Source organism: Hesperophylax consimilis, chromosome 25 (genome assembly GCF_061612785.1).
Source record: "Hesperophylax consimilis isolate HC1 chromosome 25, BYU_Hcon_1.0, whole genome shotgun sequence".
In the NCBI taxonomy this organism is placed as follows: Eukaryota; Metazoa; Arthropoda; class Insecta; order Trichoptera; family Limnephilidae; genus Hesperophylax; species Hesperophylax consimilis.
Window position 1 is genome coordinate 3,889,096 of NC_142860.1, and position 18,763 is coordinate 3,907,858.

The 18,763-nt window shown below is 31.0% G+C and overlaps 1 protein-coding gene across 1 annotated transcript in view; it reads left to right on the top strand.

Moving 5' to 3' along the window:
- The window catches only part of Oamb (Octopamine receptor in mushroom bodies), a 246,237-nt gene that overhangs the window by 52,903 nt on the left and 174,571 nt on the right, over nt 1-18,763 (top strand). The window lies entirely within an intron of this gene.

An 18,763-nucleotide genomic window follows, 5' to 3' on the forward strand; every position in this document is an offset into this window, starting at 1 on the left:
GATTTGATACAATTAATCCCAAACAGCAGACAGCAAGACTAAATTGCCGCTGTGAATGGGAAATTTGGGTAATTTGTAAATGCGCAAAGTGTACCGAGCTGGCGTTGATATCATTCTTTGAGATAGATGTAAAAGCACGTAACTAAGTAAAGGAAATAAAGGGGAGAGGACAACAACTTACTGTGATCAGCCCATTAAAATAGCTACTGCATAAACTTAGTACCCACTTAGTAGGTATTAGAGAGATATATATAAATATATATTATTTTTTACCTTAGAGATTTTTAGAAAAAGGTTTAATAGTGCTGCCATTCTTAAAGTCAATATATAATTAGACCAATATTGTACACACCTTGCTGTAACTTATTTGTGGTTTTTTATTAATCTTTATCTCTTTTTATAATTTCTCTTCCTGAATAAAACTACCATTTATACGCTTGGAGTATGATTTATTATAGATTTTTGCTTTGACAACCAATTGAAAGAAACCCTTTGATAAGATTTAATATTTAAGGTCACAGTGTGATATTACGAAATGGTAAAAGCTCTGATGGGCGTAAATAAACCAAAGAAAATTACAACAGTAAGCATGGCAATTGAAAATACGTACATATCAACACCGGTACTCACGTTTTGTGTCAATCATATTCACATATTCTCTTCTGTTACAACGACTATTGATCAAATCCAAAAAGGAAACGAGAATTTTTTTATCTATTGGAACTTAAGTTTCATTCGAAATCATTTTGAAAGATAAAGAGAAGAGTACTAATTTACTATTTGGAAACATTTTTAAAAGCTCAGGTTCAAGAAGTGTGTGCCAAGACTGAGTTGTTTGGCGGTTAGTCCTCTCTGCCTACCCCTGCGGAGAAACAGCGTGATGATTACTTAGGTTTGGTTCGATTGAGTTTTGTGTGTATCACTACTTTCTAAAATCAATTTAAATATCATCTTATCTAATCTTAACTGTAAAAAAAATATATTTATTCCAAGATTTGGGGAGGTGAGTGAAATCCCACACATCACATAGAGGGTACAGATAATATTTACATCATAAGAAAATAAAAAAAATGGATTAAAAATTAAAATTAAAATTAAAAATGAGATTAAAGCAGAGAAGCACGGGAATCCATCGGATCTAAGATTGTGGGAGCAAGTATCTTTTTCCCATGGTCTTCAATGCTCGATACTGAAGTCAGACGGGATTCTACGATAAGAATATTTCTGAAATGGTTTATCCTTCCCCTCAGTCCTGCAATTCTGGTTCTTAATAGAGCTGTAAATCCTGGAACTCGCCCTTCTGTAAACATTGCGGAGGCACTGCAGTGCCTGGCGAGTCCAAACATCAATCGGTAATCGTTGTTATATTGCACCCGAAGCCTTTCCATTGTTTTTATTTTTAAGTTTGTATAATAAAAATAATGTATGTACATTTTTACTATCCAATGTTATGTTTGACAATAAAACTCAAGAAGTAAATCTAGTTAACAAATCAAGAGCTTTCACAATTTTATAACTGTAGTTCTTATCCAACAAGTATTTACAGCAATAATAATTTGTACGATAGCTTTTTGTCACGCAAGAATAAATTCACGGAAATATCTTCACCCCAAGTAGTTGTACCGCCAGGCTATTTAGGTTAAGGGTGACTCCATCCGCTGACATTTATGTCCGCTGTCCACGCCCGAACTATGGGGTATGTCCTAACACTAGACTGAAGTAGTGAATGCCTCAAACAGGGAGATATGATATGATATGATGTCGGGTATGGGATTTTGTGAAAATCCTTATAATATAACATAAATGTTGAGCAAACTTCAAAGAGATCAACAATTTTCTGTATTATTATTTTTTTTCATCAAGTAAGGTGAAGTCAAACTAATGGAAAAATATCAGAATCGCAAATATTGTATCCGAATCAGTTTGTGGTCTTATTTTGGACTGTAATCAATATTTGACCTAACTATTTGGGTATCTGTGGTTAACAGTTAGAATGGGAAAGATATTCAGATACAGGATTCTGAATACCCTTGATATTTTTGATCGATATTATGGCCTTAAGGGATACTGCTTGTTATCACTGCACAATCTTGAAACGCACTGAAGGAACAAGTTCACTGCACTGGTTTTCTTAACAGACTGGTAACCCAAAAAAAAATAATTAAATGTCACTGACGTAGGCATATAGGTACTTCACAGGACAGGAGAAATGCAGGAATATAAATTAAAGGGAGATGCCTATATTTGTATCAAGAATCATATATATATACATCAAATCATATAGTATACATGTATATGTGTATATATGTATACTTTTAATAAACCAATTAAAAAAACATTAAAGGTTGAAATTTTAAGCGAACTTTAGATTCTTAATGGGGATTTTTCACGGGGGCGATGCTGAGAATATCTACCAGTCTGGACATTTGAATATAAACTGGATTTCAAGTTCAAGTAAAAAAATAATATTTTCTATTTCATATATGTATATATGCAAATATTTTATTTCGTCGAACGATGCGATAGTGAGATGTCTCTTTTACAAGTAGTCATGACTTTTCATGAATGAAAATTAAGAAGACGTTCTAATAGAATACTATCTAATTAAATTACTTTTCATGAATGAAGAATAAAAAGACATTCTAATAATATACTATCTAATTAAATCTACGTAATTTAGAATCACGTTCTCGCGTGGGCGACAATCCAAAGACATAAAAATGTGAATCCATTATTAAGCTTTCAGTAAATGATTAATCAGTAGTCTTTTGTTAAGATAATATACCATTATTTAAAAAATAACATATTGAAACGTTTAGTGGATACGAAAAAACGTTTTTATTATAACAGGTTGGACATGGCACACTATATTGATTCAGCATATTTCTGACTCTGAGTATAAAGAGGAAAGTGTCGAGGAGTTAGGCTCTTGACTAGCAAACTGGACGTCACGGGTTCAAATTTTGGCGTGGCAAGTATATTTTATTTGATTAATTTGGGTTATAACATAATTTATACATATAAAATAATACATAGTATATTTGCGGCACGTTCCATAGTGGAAGATGCTCTCAGTATTGCATTGGTGTAAGACCACCATAAACCACATAATAGACCACACATTTATAAAATTTAAAAACCTAATGTGAGAACCCATTTTTTTTCGTAACCATTTAATTTTTCAATTGCTTAGTATCTATGTGAGTAAATGTTATAAAACTCAGATAATATTGGAAGAAAATTGTAGTTGGACGTGAATAAAAGAAGTTTACCAAATGTTGATGTACCTACAGTTTATGTAGAGATGAAAATGTGGATATCCGCAAAGAATGCAAGGCTGATGTAAGCGTAATGAATAAGATTAGGAAAGGGACGCTTCGACAGTTTAGGCATGTAGATCAAATGAGCGAAGAAAGGAGTGTAAGGAGAAATATATATATTTTTCTTTTATTTTACAGTATTTGAAACATTACAATGTTTAACTATCATACTATGCTAATACCCGTGTTATGGTAGTCATATGACACAAATGTGAATGGTAGCAGAAATTATGGACGCCTGAGGAAGACATGGCACGATCAAGTGAATCAGATACTTGTGTCGGGCCATGTCAATAGTCAGAATAATAGTAGAGTAATTATGAGACGATGTATGAATGTGAATTAGGCAAGGAGTGTGTGCCAAGACCGAGTTGTTTGGAGGTCCGTCTTCTCTGCCTACCCCTGCGGAGGAACGGTGTGATGGTTAGTTAGTTTTTTAGGTACGACATTTATTGAGTTGTTAAAACGGAATACCATAGTCCCACTGTATCTGGACATTTGGCACTCTTGAAAAAAATTGACCATACACAAAATGTCAGAAATACACCAACCTTATAAATAATTATGAAATCTCTAGTGCTTTACAATTAATCTGGCTGTACAACATTCCAAGGTGGGCAGGGATTCATATGTTGTATCACAGAAAATTATTAAGAACGTTAAAAACAAACAAAAAATACGGATATTTCGTAAAGCTTGAAAAAATAGTCAAATAGCTTTTTATTGATCCACGAAAATTTCACATTTAAATGTCAATTAAGGATAGTCCCGATGTTTGCAGCCAGCAAACCGTGCAAAGGAATCCCAGCAATTAATAGCTAGCAGTGCGGCAGACGAGGCCAATTTTATTTATACCCCAAGTCCTACTTGAACTACTGAAATAGACCTCTTGACAAATCAATAATGTAGGTCAACACAGAACAAGAGGTCACTGACTACCAATGATTGTGACTGAATCAGAAAAAAATGTAAAGGTATAATTAGCTGTGAAAATATATTATTTTTAATGAAGTATTTGATACTCAGAACTAAATATAATATACCTACGTAAAGCATTTAATAACAACGTACCAATTGTTTATAATGGTCGTCGTTCACCAGAATGACACTGGAACTATTTCAATTAACTAATTAATTAATTTCACCAGAATGACACTGGAACTATTTCAATTAACTAATTAATTAATTTCACCAGAATGACATTGGAACTATTTCAATTTACTTTTTTTTTTTAAAGAAAGAGAAACATTCCCGGGATACGAATAACCTGAAAATATTTGAAAATCTCCTACAACCACCACAGTAAGCTGAAAATGTTGCTTGTGTTGTGATGGAGGACTTAGCCAGCCGAGGAATTGAACACACTACGCCCGAGTGGGACCCAAGCGCGATGTCAACTTGGCCACCGACCGGTGGCCGAGTTGACATAATAATTAATTTCACCATATTAACTAATTTCACCAGAATAACACTGGAACTATTTCAATAAACTAATTAATTAATTTCACCAGAATGACACTGGAACTATTTCAATTATCTAAATAATCAATTTCACCAATTAACTAATAAATTAATTTCACCAGAATGACACTGGAACTATTTCAATGACTCTGGAACTATTTCAATTAGCTTATTAATTAATTTCACCAGAATGACAATGGAACTATTTCAATTTGGAGAAAGCCGGCAATTTTTATTTTACATCCCCTCGGACGTCAGCAAAATTGTAATAAATTATTCCCGCTTTACAATCAATTTCAAATAAATTTGCTATTTTTATTTATTTCCTAGCGGTACCCCACCACGTGATGTTGTGGCTCATTCTGTCTATCCAGATAGGGAAATAATAGCGCGTGTTGCAATTACGTCCAACAGATGGCGCTGTTTAAAAAAAACATGATTTTAAGCTTTCACAAGTGACATCTATATAATATAATATGTATATTAAAACACACACTTATTTTCAAATGCAAATTTGTGTCACAATTTCAAAGAAATTGGTGAAGATTTCGGAGATTTAAGATTTTGAACAAACGTACAATAACATTTTTATTTTCATAGAAGAACGAAATGAACACTTAGTTTTAAGTCACTTTGATGATAATTTTTACTGTCTACCGGTTTCGGTACCTCCGTACCATCATCAGGACAGTTATAAAAATTATGCCAATAGAATCATTGCGTTTCAAAAACAAATAGCGTCAATTTTTTTCATTACGTGTTTTTTTCACAAATTGGAGAGACCTCCGAAAATTACGAGTGAACAGTCTGAACACGTTAGTAAATTTTAAAAATCATCTGTCCCAAATTTAAACATAAAAACCCGCATTTAATACATAGAATTATTAATTTATTTGAAATCAAAATAATTTTCGTATCTACTTTAGCCCTTGTCTATATTATTTCCACAGTCTAAGTTCGTTAAACGAGAATAACTTCACGCACGAATATTTCACATCACATCACAAACAATCGGAATTAGTAAGTTTGATTTAAAATTATTCGGCAGCGTCTGTTCGCTTTGTGTTCTCTCTTTCTAAATTTGCATAATATATTATATTATGTGTGACAGTTATGGAAAAGGGAGAAAGAATGAGATTTATATGGACTGTCATTCTATGACTTATATAGCACCACGTGGCTGAGTGAAAAAAATTATTATTGACAAAACTTGTTATTTTCTTCATTTTTAATTTATTTGTAATTTTCCAAAGAAAATGTGAACGATGTGAATTTTTCTTTAATTTGCCACTTGTTGGCTACCTCTCCACGAAAAATACTTTGAAATTTTTTTTAATAAATTATGTATTACAGAGAATCACCTAACACACGAAGAATGGAGGTAAACTAAATTTTATAGAAATGAGATCCGAAAATGTATTATTTCGAAAATAATACTAGGACTCTTAGATGGTTTGGGTATGTAGACGGAACGAAATTAATTTCAGTTTAATCCAGCCCTAAATATCTAAACTTTCTAATAGAAATATGACGAACCACACACATTATATTATATTCTTAAATTATTTACAAATAATTCGAAATAAAATTAATAAAAAAAAGTCTTACATACTTGCTCCCACGAAAAAAACTATACAAAGAAAATAACTTTATTGAAAATTAATAAATTGTCCGAATAAAACAGAAGCCGTGTATTCTACAATAAACAAAATTGGTTTATACACGAACACAACATTTGACAAAAAACCGTGACAAAAACACGAACACTCTAGACAACATAATAAATTACACTATAATATTCTAAGGACTGAAAGTGGCAAGAGAAGCGTAGGTCATGAAGGTTTACACATTTAAAATCTCCTTTACGATAGCCTGAAAAAGGAGAATCGAATATTGTTAAATCTTAAGATAAGTGAACAAAATTGTAATGTTGAAAAAATGATAATATATATTATTAAAAATTTAGGCGTATTAGATCTATCAAAAAATTTATGTATAAAGATGCAAAAGTCGGTCATTTTGAATACATGTAGGATAACGAAAGATTTTTAAATATTTATGTTGAGAGATCAGTAGGATTTATATGCCCTGTTAGGAGTTCTACCGAGCCGAACCCTCTGATATGAAAATATTTGGAGTAGGTGAATTATTTTCCCATTTGATCTCTGGTGAGTTGACGTGTTGTTCTTGTATTGTTTTGTATTTATTTTGCTTATATAATGCACATGAATAATGTTGATTGACTAGATGTCCTAGATCTAGATGATCGTTTGTGGAAAAGTGTGTGGAAGGGTTCAGTTTTTCCTATGGGGAAGATTTAACCCGGACATAGAATCTGAAGTTTTATAATTAAAATTTATTATTGTTATAATTTAAATTTGTTATTGTTATATTTAAAATTTAATTGTTATAATCTTTTATTGTTATAATCAAAACTTATTTATTTTTATAATTTAAATTTATTATTGTTATAATTTTAATTTATTATTGTCATAATTTAAATTTATTTTTGTCATAATTTAAATTAATTATTGTTATAATTTATGTATATTATTCTTATAATTTAAATTTGTCATTGTTATAATTTAAATTTATTATTGTTAAAATTTGTATTTATTATTGTTATAATTTACATTTATTATTGTTATAATTTAAATTTTATGTTGTTATATACATGTTTTAATATTTTTAGCTTTAATTTATGTGGTGAGGTAGAGAGTAAATTATTTTAATTTATTTAACAATAACAAATACATGATAATTGGATTGTAGAATTAGTCGGGGACGCTCGAAAAAGACATGGCACGATCATGCAAATGAAATGCTTGAGTAAGGAATCAGAATAATAGAAGAGTATGTATGAATGTAAATTAAGCTATGAGTATGTAACTGCAGAAATAAAACCGGTTTAAAATCTTATATACTCGTGTAAAATATTGATCCGGAGAGACAAATTTTCAATTACGATTCTCAACTTCTCTGCTATTTACATTTAAACTTTATTTGAAATCTTTTCTCGTTGAAAGTTGGCGACAAGCTTATCTCTTAAGGCGTATTGGCTAACTATTTTTGTTTTTAATGGAGTTCCACAAATCAAGTTCCATTCCAATTAACAAGGTATTCGTTTTGGCTCCTCACTGCATACTAATTATGTCCAAACACGGAGTTGGATGGGCCTCTGCAAATATACAAATATAACTCCAGATAATAGAACTATGGTGTTGAACGTAAAACCAAGTTTTTTTTCAATTTTCTACGTTCTTTTTTTTCTGTATGTATCATACTTGGGTCTTTGGCATTATCACAAATTTTATTTACTTTACATGTGAAATTGATGAATTTTTGCGTATACCCAATATTTTAGGAGATATTAAACAAAATTCATAGGTTATGATATTTTTTCTTACCTAATAGAATAAAACATAGTACTAGAATAATACCTACTAGAATAAAACATAGTACTTCTTAAAAAGATCGAGTGCATAAAGTAAACCTGTAAAAACTTAACATTGAAATATTTTTTTTGTTTTGAAATATGAATTGAATTTATCATGAATTGAGATAACTCTGAAATTTTTAATGGATCTGCGCTAGTATTACAATGAAATCAAATGTACAAATGTTTTTTAAAATAATATTTATAAGTCATCTCAATGCGGCCTGACCAGAGTTTCATAAATAAGTCATCTCAATGTGGCCTGACCAGAGTTTCATAAATAAGTCATCTCAATGTGGCCTGACCAGAGTTTCATAAATAAGTCATCTCAATGTGGCCTGACCAGAGTTTCATAAATAAGTCATCTCAATGTGGCCTGACCAGAGTTTCATAAATAAGTCATCTCATTGTGGCCTGACCAGAGTTTCATAAATAAGGCATCTCAATGTGGCCTAACCAGAGTTTCATAAATAAGGCATCTCAATGTAGCCTGACCAGAGTTTCATAAATAGTCCTGAATGCCGGAACAGTAAATTTGTCACAATATTTGCAAAACTTTAACATTATTATAAATATAATTTATATTTTTTAAGACACTTCTTCATTGCAATTTGAAACAATGCTTCATTTAATAAGAAAATAATTCTTGTAAATCTTAACTAAACATAAAATAGAACAAGACACAGAAAATAAAAAAAGATGACTGTCACAACTAGGAATTGGACCCAGGATATCTTGTCTTACCACTTATTTTAATAGAAACTTTGTGATTATTTAAAACGGTTTATGCAAAATTATGGGAAAAAATTAAAGATTATATTGTTAATTCTGAATTTGAAATATGAGATCAAAAAATATGACGTTTAATAAATGGGTTGAGTGGTTAAGACGCCTGTCCCGATAAGACAAGAGATATTGGGTTTGATTCCTACTTGTGACTTTTAACTTATTTTTATTTTCTGTGTCTTGTTCTGTTCCAAGTATAACCATCAAAATAAGTTGAAAGAAAAAGTTGTTCCTGAAACAATATTGATCATTTTTAAATCAGATTTCTTAATTGAACGTTGCCAAAACTCGACTACATCTCGGACCTTTATCAATCAAAGTCTTCCAAAATTACTTTCTCGTCCACAAAACTTGAGACGGAAATAAATCCAACTTCGATATTCCACACCACGTCTGGATTAAGAATTTACAGAAGTAAAATCAGTCCGCAGACGAGAAACCAGAATAAAGGTATTGAGGGTTCCACAAAAGGTGGAACTGTGAGTGGAATTCCAAATCACGGTCTGACTAGTAAAGTCGTCTTAGTCGCGTTGAAAGTTCCATAATTCATTTCGTTGATTGTGGATTATTGGAATTATGTTATTGGGGTAAGAGAAGAGTGTTTAGGATGTTCAAGTGGTTTGTTCCACAAATGGTTCAAATAACACCTTTTGAAAGAGATTTGTTTTGACACAAGCAATATGATATCAGACATATTTGTATCTATTTTCACAGTTAGACAGTTTCATAGTTCATTTAGATACAGAAATTGTATTACTATAAAAAATTAAAAGTTAGAATGCATACGTAAAAAAAGTTTTGAAAATGTATCACGTTTCCGTCCAAACTAAAATAGCTGATTATAAGACAAATGTGTTAGAAATATTGTTATCTCACTTTTTGTCGTTCCATATTAAAACCATTTTTTTTTTCATAAATAGCGGACGGAACCTTTGGTTTGACGTATGTCCATATTTTTTGTGGTTAACTTTTAGATTCGAATATAAAGCGTAATATTGTCATCTCACCATGACTGTAAGGGAAACACAACGATTTCCGTGAGACAATGTGAGCTGTTTTTTTTCTAAAATTTGCCAGGGGGATTAAGATTGTTAACAATTAATCGTTCACTCGAGAGAAGTCGGAACAAAATTGAGTCAACAATAAACGATTACACTGTAAATATATTTTAGAGAGAAATAATTAGAAATGAACTGCATTAGAATTTATTAGCGACCATTTTTTTAATTCGCTGCTCACTACACTTCTTTACACATCAGGAATCTTCTTCATACTATAATTATTCTTTCCATTACATGTGGCAGGATGCGATTCCTGTCCATTGGCCATTTCTAAATATCATTTGTCCTTTATCTACATTGTCATTCTGGTACCTACTTTCAGAGATCTTCACTTCTAGATTATATCAGATGATTTTATATTGGTAATCCCTTTGTAGCCGTTTGTAGAAACCAGTCTCAAATTCAATGATTGATTTAATTAGTTTTTGCCTGCAATTGGTCTGCTTCAATACTACGATATTATGCTACGTATACATACGCGAGCCGAACTGCCGAACTGAACCTCAACTTATGGGAAAGGAATAAAGCAACCGCAAATGACGCGAAACGCCGCTTGCAGATGCTTCGTTCTTTTCAGGTAATTCGTGTCTTGGTTTGCGTTTCGTTTCGCAAATGTACACATTACCATTAGAAGTGCAGAATTCCATATAATGAAATCGTTTTTATCAGGATCAATAAAAATATTGAATATCTCGAATTCTGCTAGTTTTCTGAATGCTTTTTTAAAAATATCTAATTTTAGAAAAAAGTACAGCAAGCTGGACCTTCAATAAATTTCTGGCATGATATCGTGATATTTTCTTAATTATGAATAAATACCAAGGTTGTATCAAAATTTTGGCTTTATTACAGTGTCTTGTGTTACATGTTTTATTCATGTTGTAGTAAAAAAGGTAAGAACCATAATTTTTTTTACACCCATTTTACCTAGTTATAACTTGCAAAGTTATAATTAGGTAAATGGGCACCTTAAAACCTATGCTAATTAATACATTACCGTTACGCATGTTTTTTTAAAAATTATAATACTAAGAGGTAGACGATGAAATCAAATGAAACATAATACCTACACATATTAATAATAATTGTTGTTTTTATAAGCAATAATTGTTCGCCTGAAACACTCATCCACATTGAAAAAATCTCCTGATAAAAAATACATGACGCCAACGGGAGTTGTTTAGTTAGTTAAGTAAGTTTAGTGTTTCAGGCGAACAATTATTGCTTATAAAAATAATTGTTATCCTTTGTGCTATGCATAAATAAAATCTTGTCTTTAAAACATTAATTTATCAAAAAAATAATAATAATTGTTGTATTCTTCTGAGAAATTTTCTTTAAATGTTTCATTTAATAAGTTGGTCTTAAATGCCTTATAATTCAGAGAAACAAATAATACATGATTAAAAAACAGCCTGTTTGATGGAATGTATTATTCAATATTTAATCATCCAAAAAGCCAAAACACAAACAAACAAAATCGGGAAGATGAATAATAAATTCCCTCATATCATTTTTTTTTATAAAATGAAATACTTCATTCAATTATTTTAATGGAAGTTGGAAACAATACGACATGAACAGGAAAAAAAGCCTTAAGGAGATACGTTTTCCTCTGTCAAATTTCTGGAATTTAGGCATTCCAAGGTAAATGTTTGTTTTGCAAAGGCCTCTGAAAAACAGCAAAGTAATCGCAAAATTGAAATATAACTTAAATATTTCATAAGGCAGGTGTAGCAGTGAGATCAAACAAAGTAAATTTGCTTGTGTTAAATGCAGACGAAGGGATGTGGGAAATTTCAAAGAATAACATTAAAATACGTCGTGTTTCGAAATGGAAAAAAAACGTTAAAAAATAAATAATGAGAAAACCAAAATGCAAAACATCAAGGTAAACATTCGTATGAATAATTTTAGTTAATTGAATAGAATTCTGTGTGCAATGGACGGAAATACTCATTTATGAAGAATCCAAATAATTTTTGAGTTTGGCTTCGCCCTGTGAAGTGGTATCCTTTGTTGTCAGCTTTTAAGGCAAGGATGTCATGAATCACCGCCCAGTTCCCAGCTTTAATCCTTAGGCAAACACATCCTTTCTGTTGCTGCGCTCTTGTTTGTTTGATGAGAGAAAGGGATTCTGTAAATAAAGCCTGCAAATGAGGTGTCGCTTTCCAGTTTTAGTTGGTCCAGTTTCTAAACAAAGATAGATTTTAATATGGAAATCAAAGGCGTTTAAATCGAAGCTATTAATTTTGCGACGTAACTAAGAAACCAATTATCGGGTATTACTAATAAAGACACAAGTAAATTAAAAGAGACTGATAAAATAATATGTTACAACAAATAAGCAGACATTGTAGATACGGTAAATAAATGGTATGTTTGGCGTGCCGCAAGGCTCCCTGTTGGTGCCTTTTATATTACTTATTTAGAAATGTGTTTTTTTGGATGGAAACCAAATTATTTTGAAGTAAACTATCAAAACAGTTGGCATCGCCCGAATCTTAAGCAGAATTTTTCGAAATCAGACTTAGAGAGTAATTTACATCTTATTTTGAAAGTCAAGTGTGCAAAATTTTGCCAAGAAGTTCCAAAATTCTGCTTAAAGTGGTGAAAAAAAAGGTTGGCGATGGTTTTTAGAAATCTTATTTTTCAGTGAGCTTCTTTTGAAAGTCAAATGTCTGTAATTTCATCAATCTCCCAATAATATTGTAATTTTTTAAAAAGAAAAACCACGCTACGTGCCGGCCATAGAAACTTTTTTTTATATAAATGGATTATGTGGGCCATCTCTTAAAGTAAAATATAAATATATAGCCATGAGTTAGGTATATAACAAAATAAAAATAAATTAAATTTACGAATACAATATCTATAAAACTAAATCTACAAGTAGCTACAGTATCTACAAATTAAATGTGCGAGTAGCTACAGTATCAACAAAAATAAATCTACGAGTAGCTACAGTATCTATAAAACTAAATAAACAAGTAGCTACAGTATCTACAAATTAAATCTGCAAGTAGCTACAGTATCTACTAAATTACAAAAATGCAATCTTATTAGCAATATTCCAACAAAAGTTAATTTTTCCAGTTAATTTGTCGGGAATATTGGTCCCGAGACATTTCAACTAAATCAATAAACGGTTTGTTGAAGCAAAGTATTTTTGTATTTATGTTCTTATTGCTTAACGTTGGTATCGTACCTTTTAAGGTTGATAGGTATTGTTCCCTTCCAATTCCCCCACCATATGAAAGAAAAAGAAGAAAAATGTAGTTACCTATAGTACCTATAGTAAGTTTTTTCAACCACTAAATCCTTTCTTGCATTAAAAAAATATTGCATGGTGGAACTACTGTTGTTGAAAATTTGGATGAAAGAAAATGTATTCAATTATGAAATAAAATATTAAAAATAATTTCACCTGAAAAATCGCGGGATATTGTAATTCCAATTTTGAAAAAGACAATCAAAATAATCTTCAATTAAAATATTACGTTAAAAGTGGGTACCCACTGAATTACTTGTTTGAATTATTCTTCACACAAGCATCTCCACATTTAAAACCAGAATTCACGCATGAATTACTAATGCACATCACAGACAACCGGAATTAGCATATTTGAGTATAATGGACAACGTTTTGTAACTTCCAACAATCTTGTCGTATTGAAAGCCTTCAATAAAATATAATAACTTATCAGGAGTCATGCATATTCTGTCAGAAGGTCAAATAAATTGAATATTTCTGAAAGTTTCTGAAAACTGTTTTTGAAAAGTACGCTTAACTAATATGTAAATTCATATATTTTTTATGGAAATATAATTTTTAATTCAAACATAAAAATGCTCAATTTACGTTTTTTTAACTAAAATTACTGATAGCAAAAAAAAATGTAAAAACACATTACAAACGTTGACGTCACCTCATTTTTTGTGGTCCAAAAACTAAAAACTATTTTTGACAGGTCATGAAAAATGCTTTCAAATTGTATTATTAGAAAAAAAAAATTAAGGATTTCAAATTTTTTTTGTGCAAATATAAAAATGTTTTAAAAATAGCTCATCTTACGTTTTTTTGTCTAAACACTAAACAAAAATTACTGATTACGAAAACACACAAGTTTTTTTACACAAATTTTACTATAAAAATTACTGTCACCTCATTTTTTCGCTTCATACAAAAATGAATCATGTTCAAAGTATCATAAGTTTTTTTAAATCCGGTTGTAACCTTCGGTTTCATAAAAGTGGATATTTTAATTATTCTGTGGTTATCTTCTGGATTTGAATATAAAGCATAGCGTTTTCTCTTTTTAACAATGTTTATATCACTTTTCTCATTATAACAGTAAGGAAGACTCGACGATTTTTGAAAGACCATGTAAGTTGTTCCGAAAGCGAACAAAGTATCCTAAAGGATTAAGATTTCATGTTTGTCATGTCTGTCTTTGACTTTACCTAAACCTCACATATTACTCTATATAATTAATGGTCATGGTAAAATAAAATCTATAAAATCGTTTTGCAACCACCACTCAGTCTGAATAGCATTTCATTCGTAAAATATTTACGAGAATCAAACACCCAAATAGTGCCTACGTTTCGTTTAGGGAATACGAGAGCAGTAAAATATTTATTGAAGAGAATAAAAGAAAGAAAAAACCATTATCCTTGGAATATAAATCTTTTGGTACACTTTTACAAAAGGGATAGCTAAGTTAAAATCGGTATTGCAAACTCTGTTCCATAAGGATTAAGAAGATTGGTAGGTGACTAACTCAAAATGATTATTGAAAAAACACGAGAACATTCCCGTGAAAAAAACGTCAATAATAAATACTACTGTACAGGTATCATTTTTAATATTTTCTTTCCATTGTTCATCACTTGGGAAGAAATTGAAATATTGAAAAATATATTTTTTCAACTCAACAGCATTAATTATATCGTATTTGTTAGTCTTGCCACTAAAGCTCACTGTCTAAAATCGCAACTTTAATTTACAAATGTCACAATAATCTTAATTTATAAAAATTCAGCCGGCTTATGTTTGTGCTCGCAAAACTCGAAAAGCAGTCGACTTGAATGGATGAAATTTTAATCAAATTAAGTAAGACGCAAAAAAAGAATCAAAATGGTTTGTACTTATATAAACACCATTATTGTAAGATCCTTGAAAGGAACTTACAATAGTAATAGTACTTGTTCCTTGTATTTGGTAAATGATTCCTTCCCAGTGAACAGACAACAGTTTATGAGAGCTTTTATCTGTTTTAGATTTTTGTTTGTTTCGAGCATTCTCACGGCCCGCGAAATAACCAATATGGACCTCTTCCCTTCATGAATTTTTATGGATCGCATTTAGGTATATATTATAAATGACATCAGCGAATAATGGCCGTGAATAAGGTGGATGAATGAGCGAATAAATAAAACGCAAGCCTCCGTAAGTTAAGCTCTTCTAACGGACAGAAAACCCTTTATTCCTTTACGATACACATAAATTCCAATATTTTAAACCATACATCACCAAACACGAATTGATGAGAAGCACATGGAGTCATAGGAACAAAAGGAAGTTTTTTGTAATACATTGAGGTTAAAGCAAGAATGATGTGTTTGACGACAATATGGAAATTAAACGAAAAATATAATGACTCAAAAAACATTTATTCTTACTACATCAACGAAGGCTGATTCAGAATACATAGGTTTGATTATAAAATTAGTAGACCACGCAATGTTTTGCTATTACTAATGTCTTTATCGAGTGTCTCCGACTTCTTTTAATATGTACTTCTGTAAAACCAAAATGTTCCTGTTAACAAAACTACATTACATTGGCTTTAATTCGACTCGGTATCTCATTCTGGTGCAGAGATATTGCGTTAACTATTCCTCGGGCGTCCCCGACTTTGTCTACTATTTAAACTGCTCTCTAAACACACCTGGCACTAATAAGAATAGACTTTGAAATTTTCAGCAATATCGTTCGACTGCTTTTCGAGTATTGCGATTCTGAATTTTAAATATGAGATCGACAAATATGACGCTTTATAAATAGGTCCCAATAGTCGAGTGATTTAAGGCGCCCATCCCAGTTAGACAAGAGATCCTGGGTTCGATATTTCTATACTAAACTATTTGCGAGCGTTATTTTTTTTGTCCTGTTCTGTTTCATGTTCCGTTTAGATTTATTTGTATCATCTTCTTTTTCAATACAATTTCTGTTTATCTTTCAAGAAAGCTTTATTATTATTTCTGCGGTCTCTTTGTGTACTAATCTACCGTATTTTTAACTCTTCAGGCTAATTCATTCTCTTTTGAGAACAACTCACATGGTTTCATAAAAATCTTTGAATCTACCTTACTGTCACGGTGGGAAATATCAGCTAAACGGTGATATAGAGGAAAAAAACAACTCGCTTTGTATTCAAATCTAGAAGCTTACTGCAGAAAGAAAATTATGAGCGCTTTTATGAAATCGAAAGTTTGAAAAAAAAAATTATAAAATTTCGATTTTTTTAATTAATTATTGTCATACGAAGCCACAGAAAAAAGATATGACAATAATATTTGCAGTAAAAAATTTGTGTTTTTTTTAAATACAGGATTTTCCAATAAGAGGTGTTATTTTGATATTCAAAGAGCTATCGAGAGATGATAATCAGTAATTTTAGTTACAAAACAAGCTTGCATTCAAATTTTAACATATTTAAAAATATATTTTTATTTTTAATAATAAAATATCAAAAAGTATTTTATCACCTTTCATTCTTTCTTTTAGTTTTCAGATATATTTAGAAATATTGCACTTAGATTTTAAATAATTTAATTTATGAAAACATAAGTTGAGATATGTTTTTCTAGCATTATAATTTTGCCCGAGCTTAGAAAATCGATTTTTACATTACAACATGTACATACACGTATTTGGGTCACATGGAGAGCCAAAACAAGGGATAGCAAATTAAACAACAGTTGGTGCTTTAATAATTAACGCATCGTGTTCAAGGTCTGTATTATAAGTTCAAAAATAAACAACGTTAATGTTGCTTCTCCATTTTTTTTACTGAATACTCGTGACTTTTGAGTTTGATAGAGTGCTAAATTTAAAAAATACGACATTCTCGATGTTTTTCAGCACAAACATTTTTTAATTTTTATTTTCGAAAATTCGATTTTCAGGAAATTTCAGTTTAACTACACGGATTTCCTGAAAATATATGTACAAAAAATTTTCGAAAAAAAGAAGACGTTTTCTGCTATAACAACCTCACAAAAATTCATTTTTTTATAGTATTAGCACCCTAAAGTCAAGACTCGTGAAAATTACGCCATTTTGTGGACGAAAAATAACAGTAAAAACAAGAAGAAAAAATACAATAAGTTTTAAATTAAAAATTCATAAATATATGGATAAGCGAAATCTGAAATTAATTGTTCGAAAGCAATTATCATATTTTTTTAACACACAGGGCCTATGTCATGTTTTGACAGAAATAATTTCTCTCATGGCCTATGTCATGTTTTGAGATGCTGTGTGGAGGGTTTTTTTTAAGAAATCAAAGTAGAGAAAGATCTGGGAAGGCAAAGGGTAAGAAGGTTGGGTAGTTAGAAGTACCAATATGACAATATCCCTCCCACTACGGCGCAAGGTGATGGGTTGAGAGACCAGTTGGAGAAGTCAAAACGTCTCCCCAAATAAGCATCCCCCGATCTGGCACCCCACACAGCTGGTGGGCAGGCGTAACCTGAACACACCTCACCCGATGAACACGGGCACCCCTGCTTAGTTACCAAACGTAGCATCCCACTTGGGTTGACCAATGGCAGAGGTGGTGATTATCCAATAAATGGTTCTCGGGGCGTCGGTACCCAAACCCGCCTGCCAAATTAACTATGCTGACTATTGCACCACCAGATAACCGTAAGAACGGTGATTGTAAAACTTAATTTTGTATTTGATTTGAAAATACCCTACCAAAATTAAGAAAAAAAATCAAATGGAGCAAGAAATATAAGCTTTTATGTTTATTAGTTATTTTTGATTAAAATTTAAAAAATAGATGTATTTGAAGATGACGACTTTTCATGATTTTGGCGGCAATTTTGATTTAACAGTAATTATCATTAAAAACAAACAATCTTATCTGGCCTACTTAGTAAATATGTTGGAGAAAATATATACAGTTAATATGTAAAAATGAAATTTTAATGAATACTTAATATAAATTGTTCTTATGTAATTTAAATTTCATTCACAAAATACTCTTTTTTGCGTTTGCCGCATTGCCATTTTTCTTAACAGTTTCACAGATATAAATATTTTTTTTTTTTTAATATATAATGTTAAACCACAGAGTATTTTATTTTTATAAAAATATCTACTCACTTCAAATTTTCAATAGCACCAAACTAACCAATTTCCAGCCATTCCTTCATACTGAATTTCATTTTCTTTCAGCGGTGGTTTCAGTAAAGTTATATTTTCAGATGGCATTCCGCCCAATATCTGCGATTTCAGATTTTGGCTGAAAAGCCATTCAATGGGACTTACACGACGTGTGTGTTTTTCGAAACTACCCCTGTGAAAAGGCTATGTGCCGTGTGAAATGTGGGGATGACGTGTGTAAGGCTTATGTATACGCTGTGCTGTACGGGATTGTTGACTATGTTATATATATTTTATT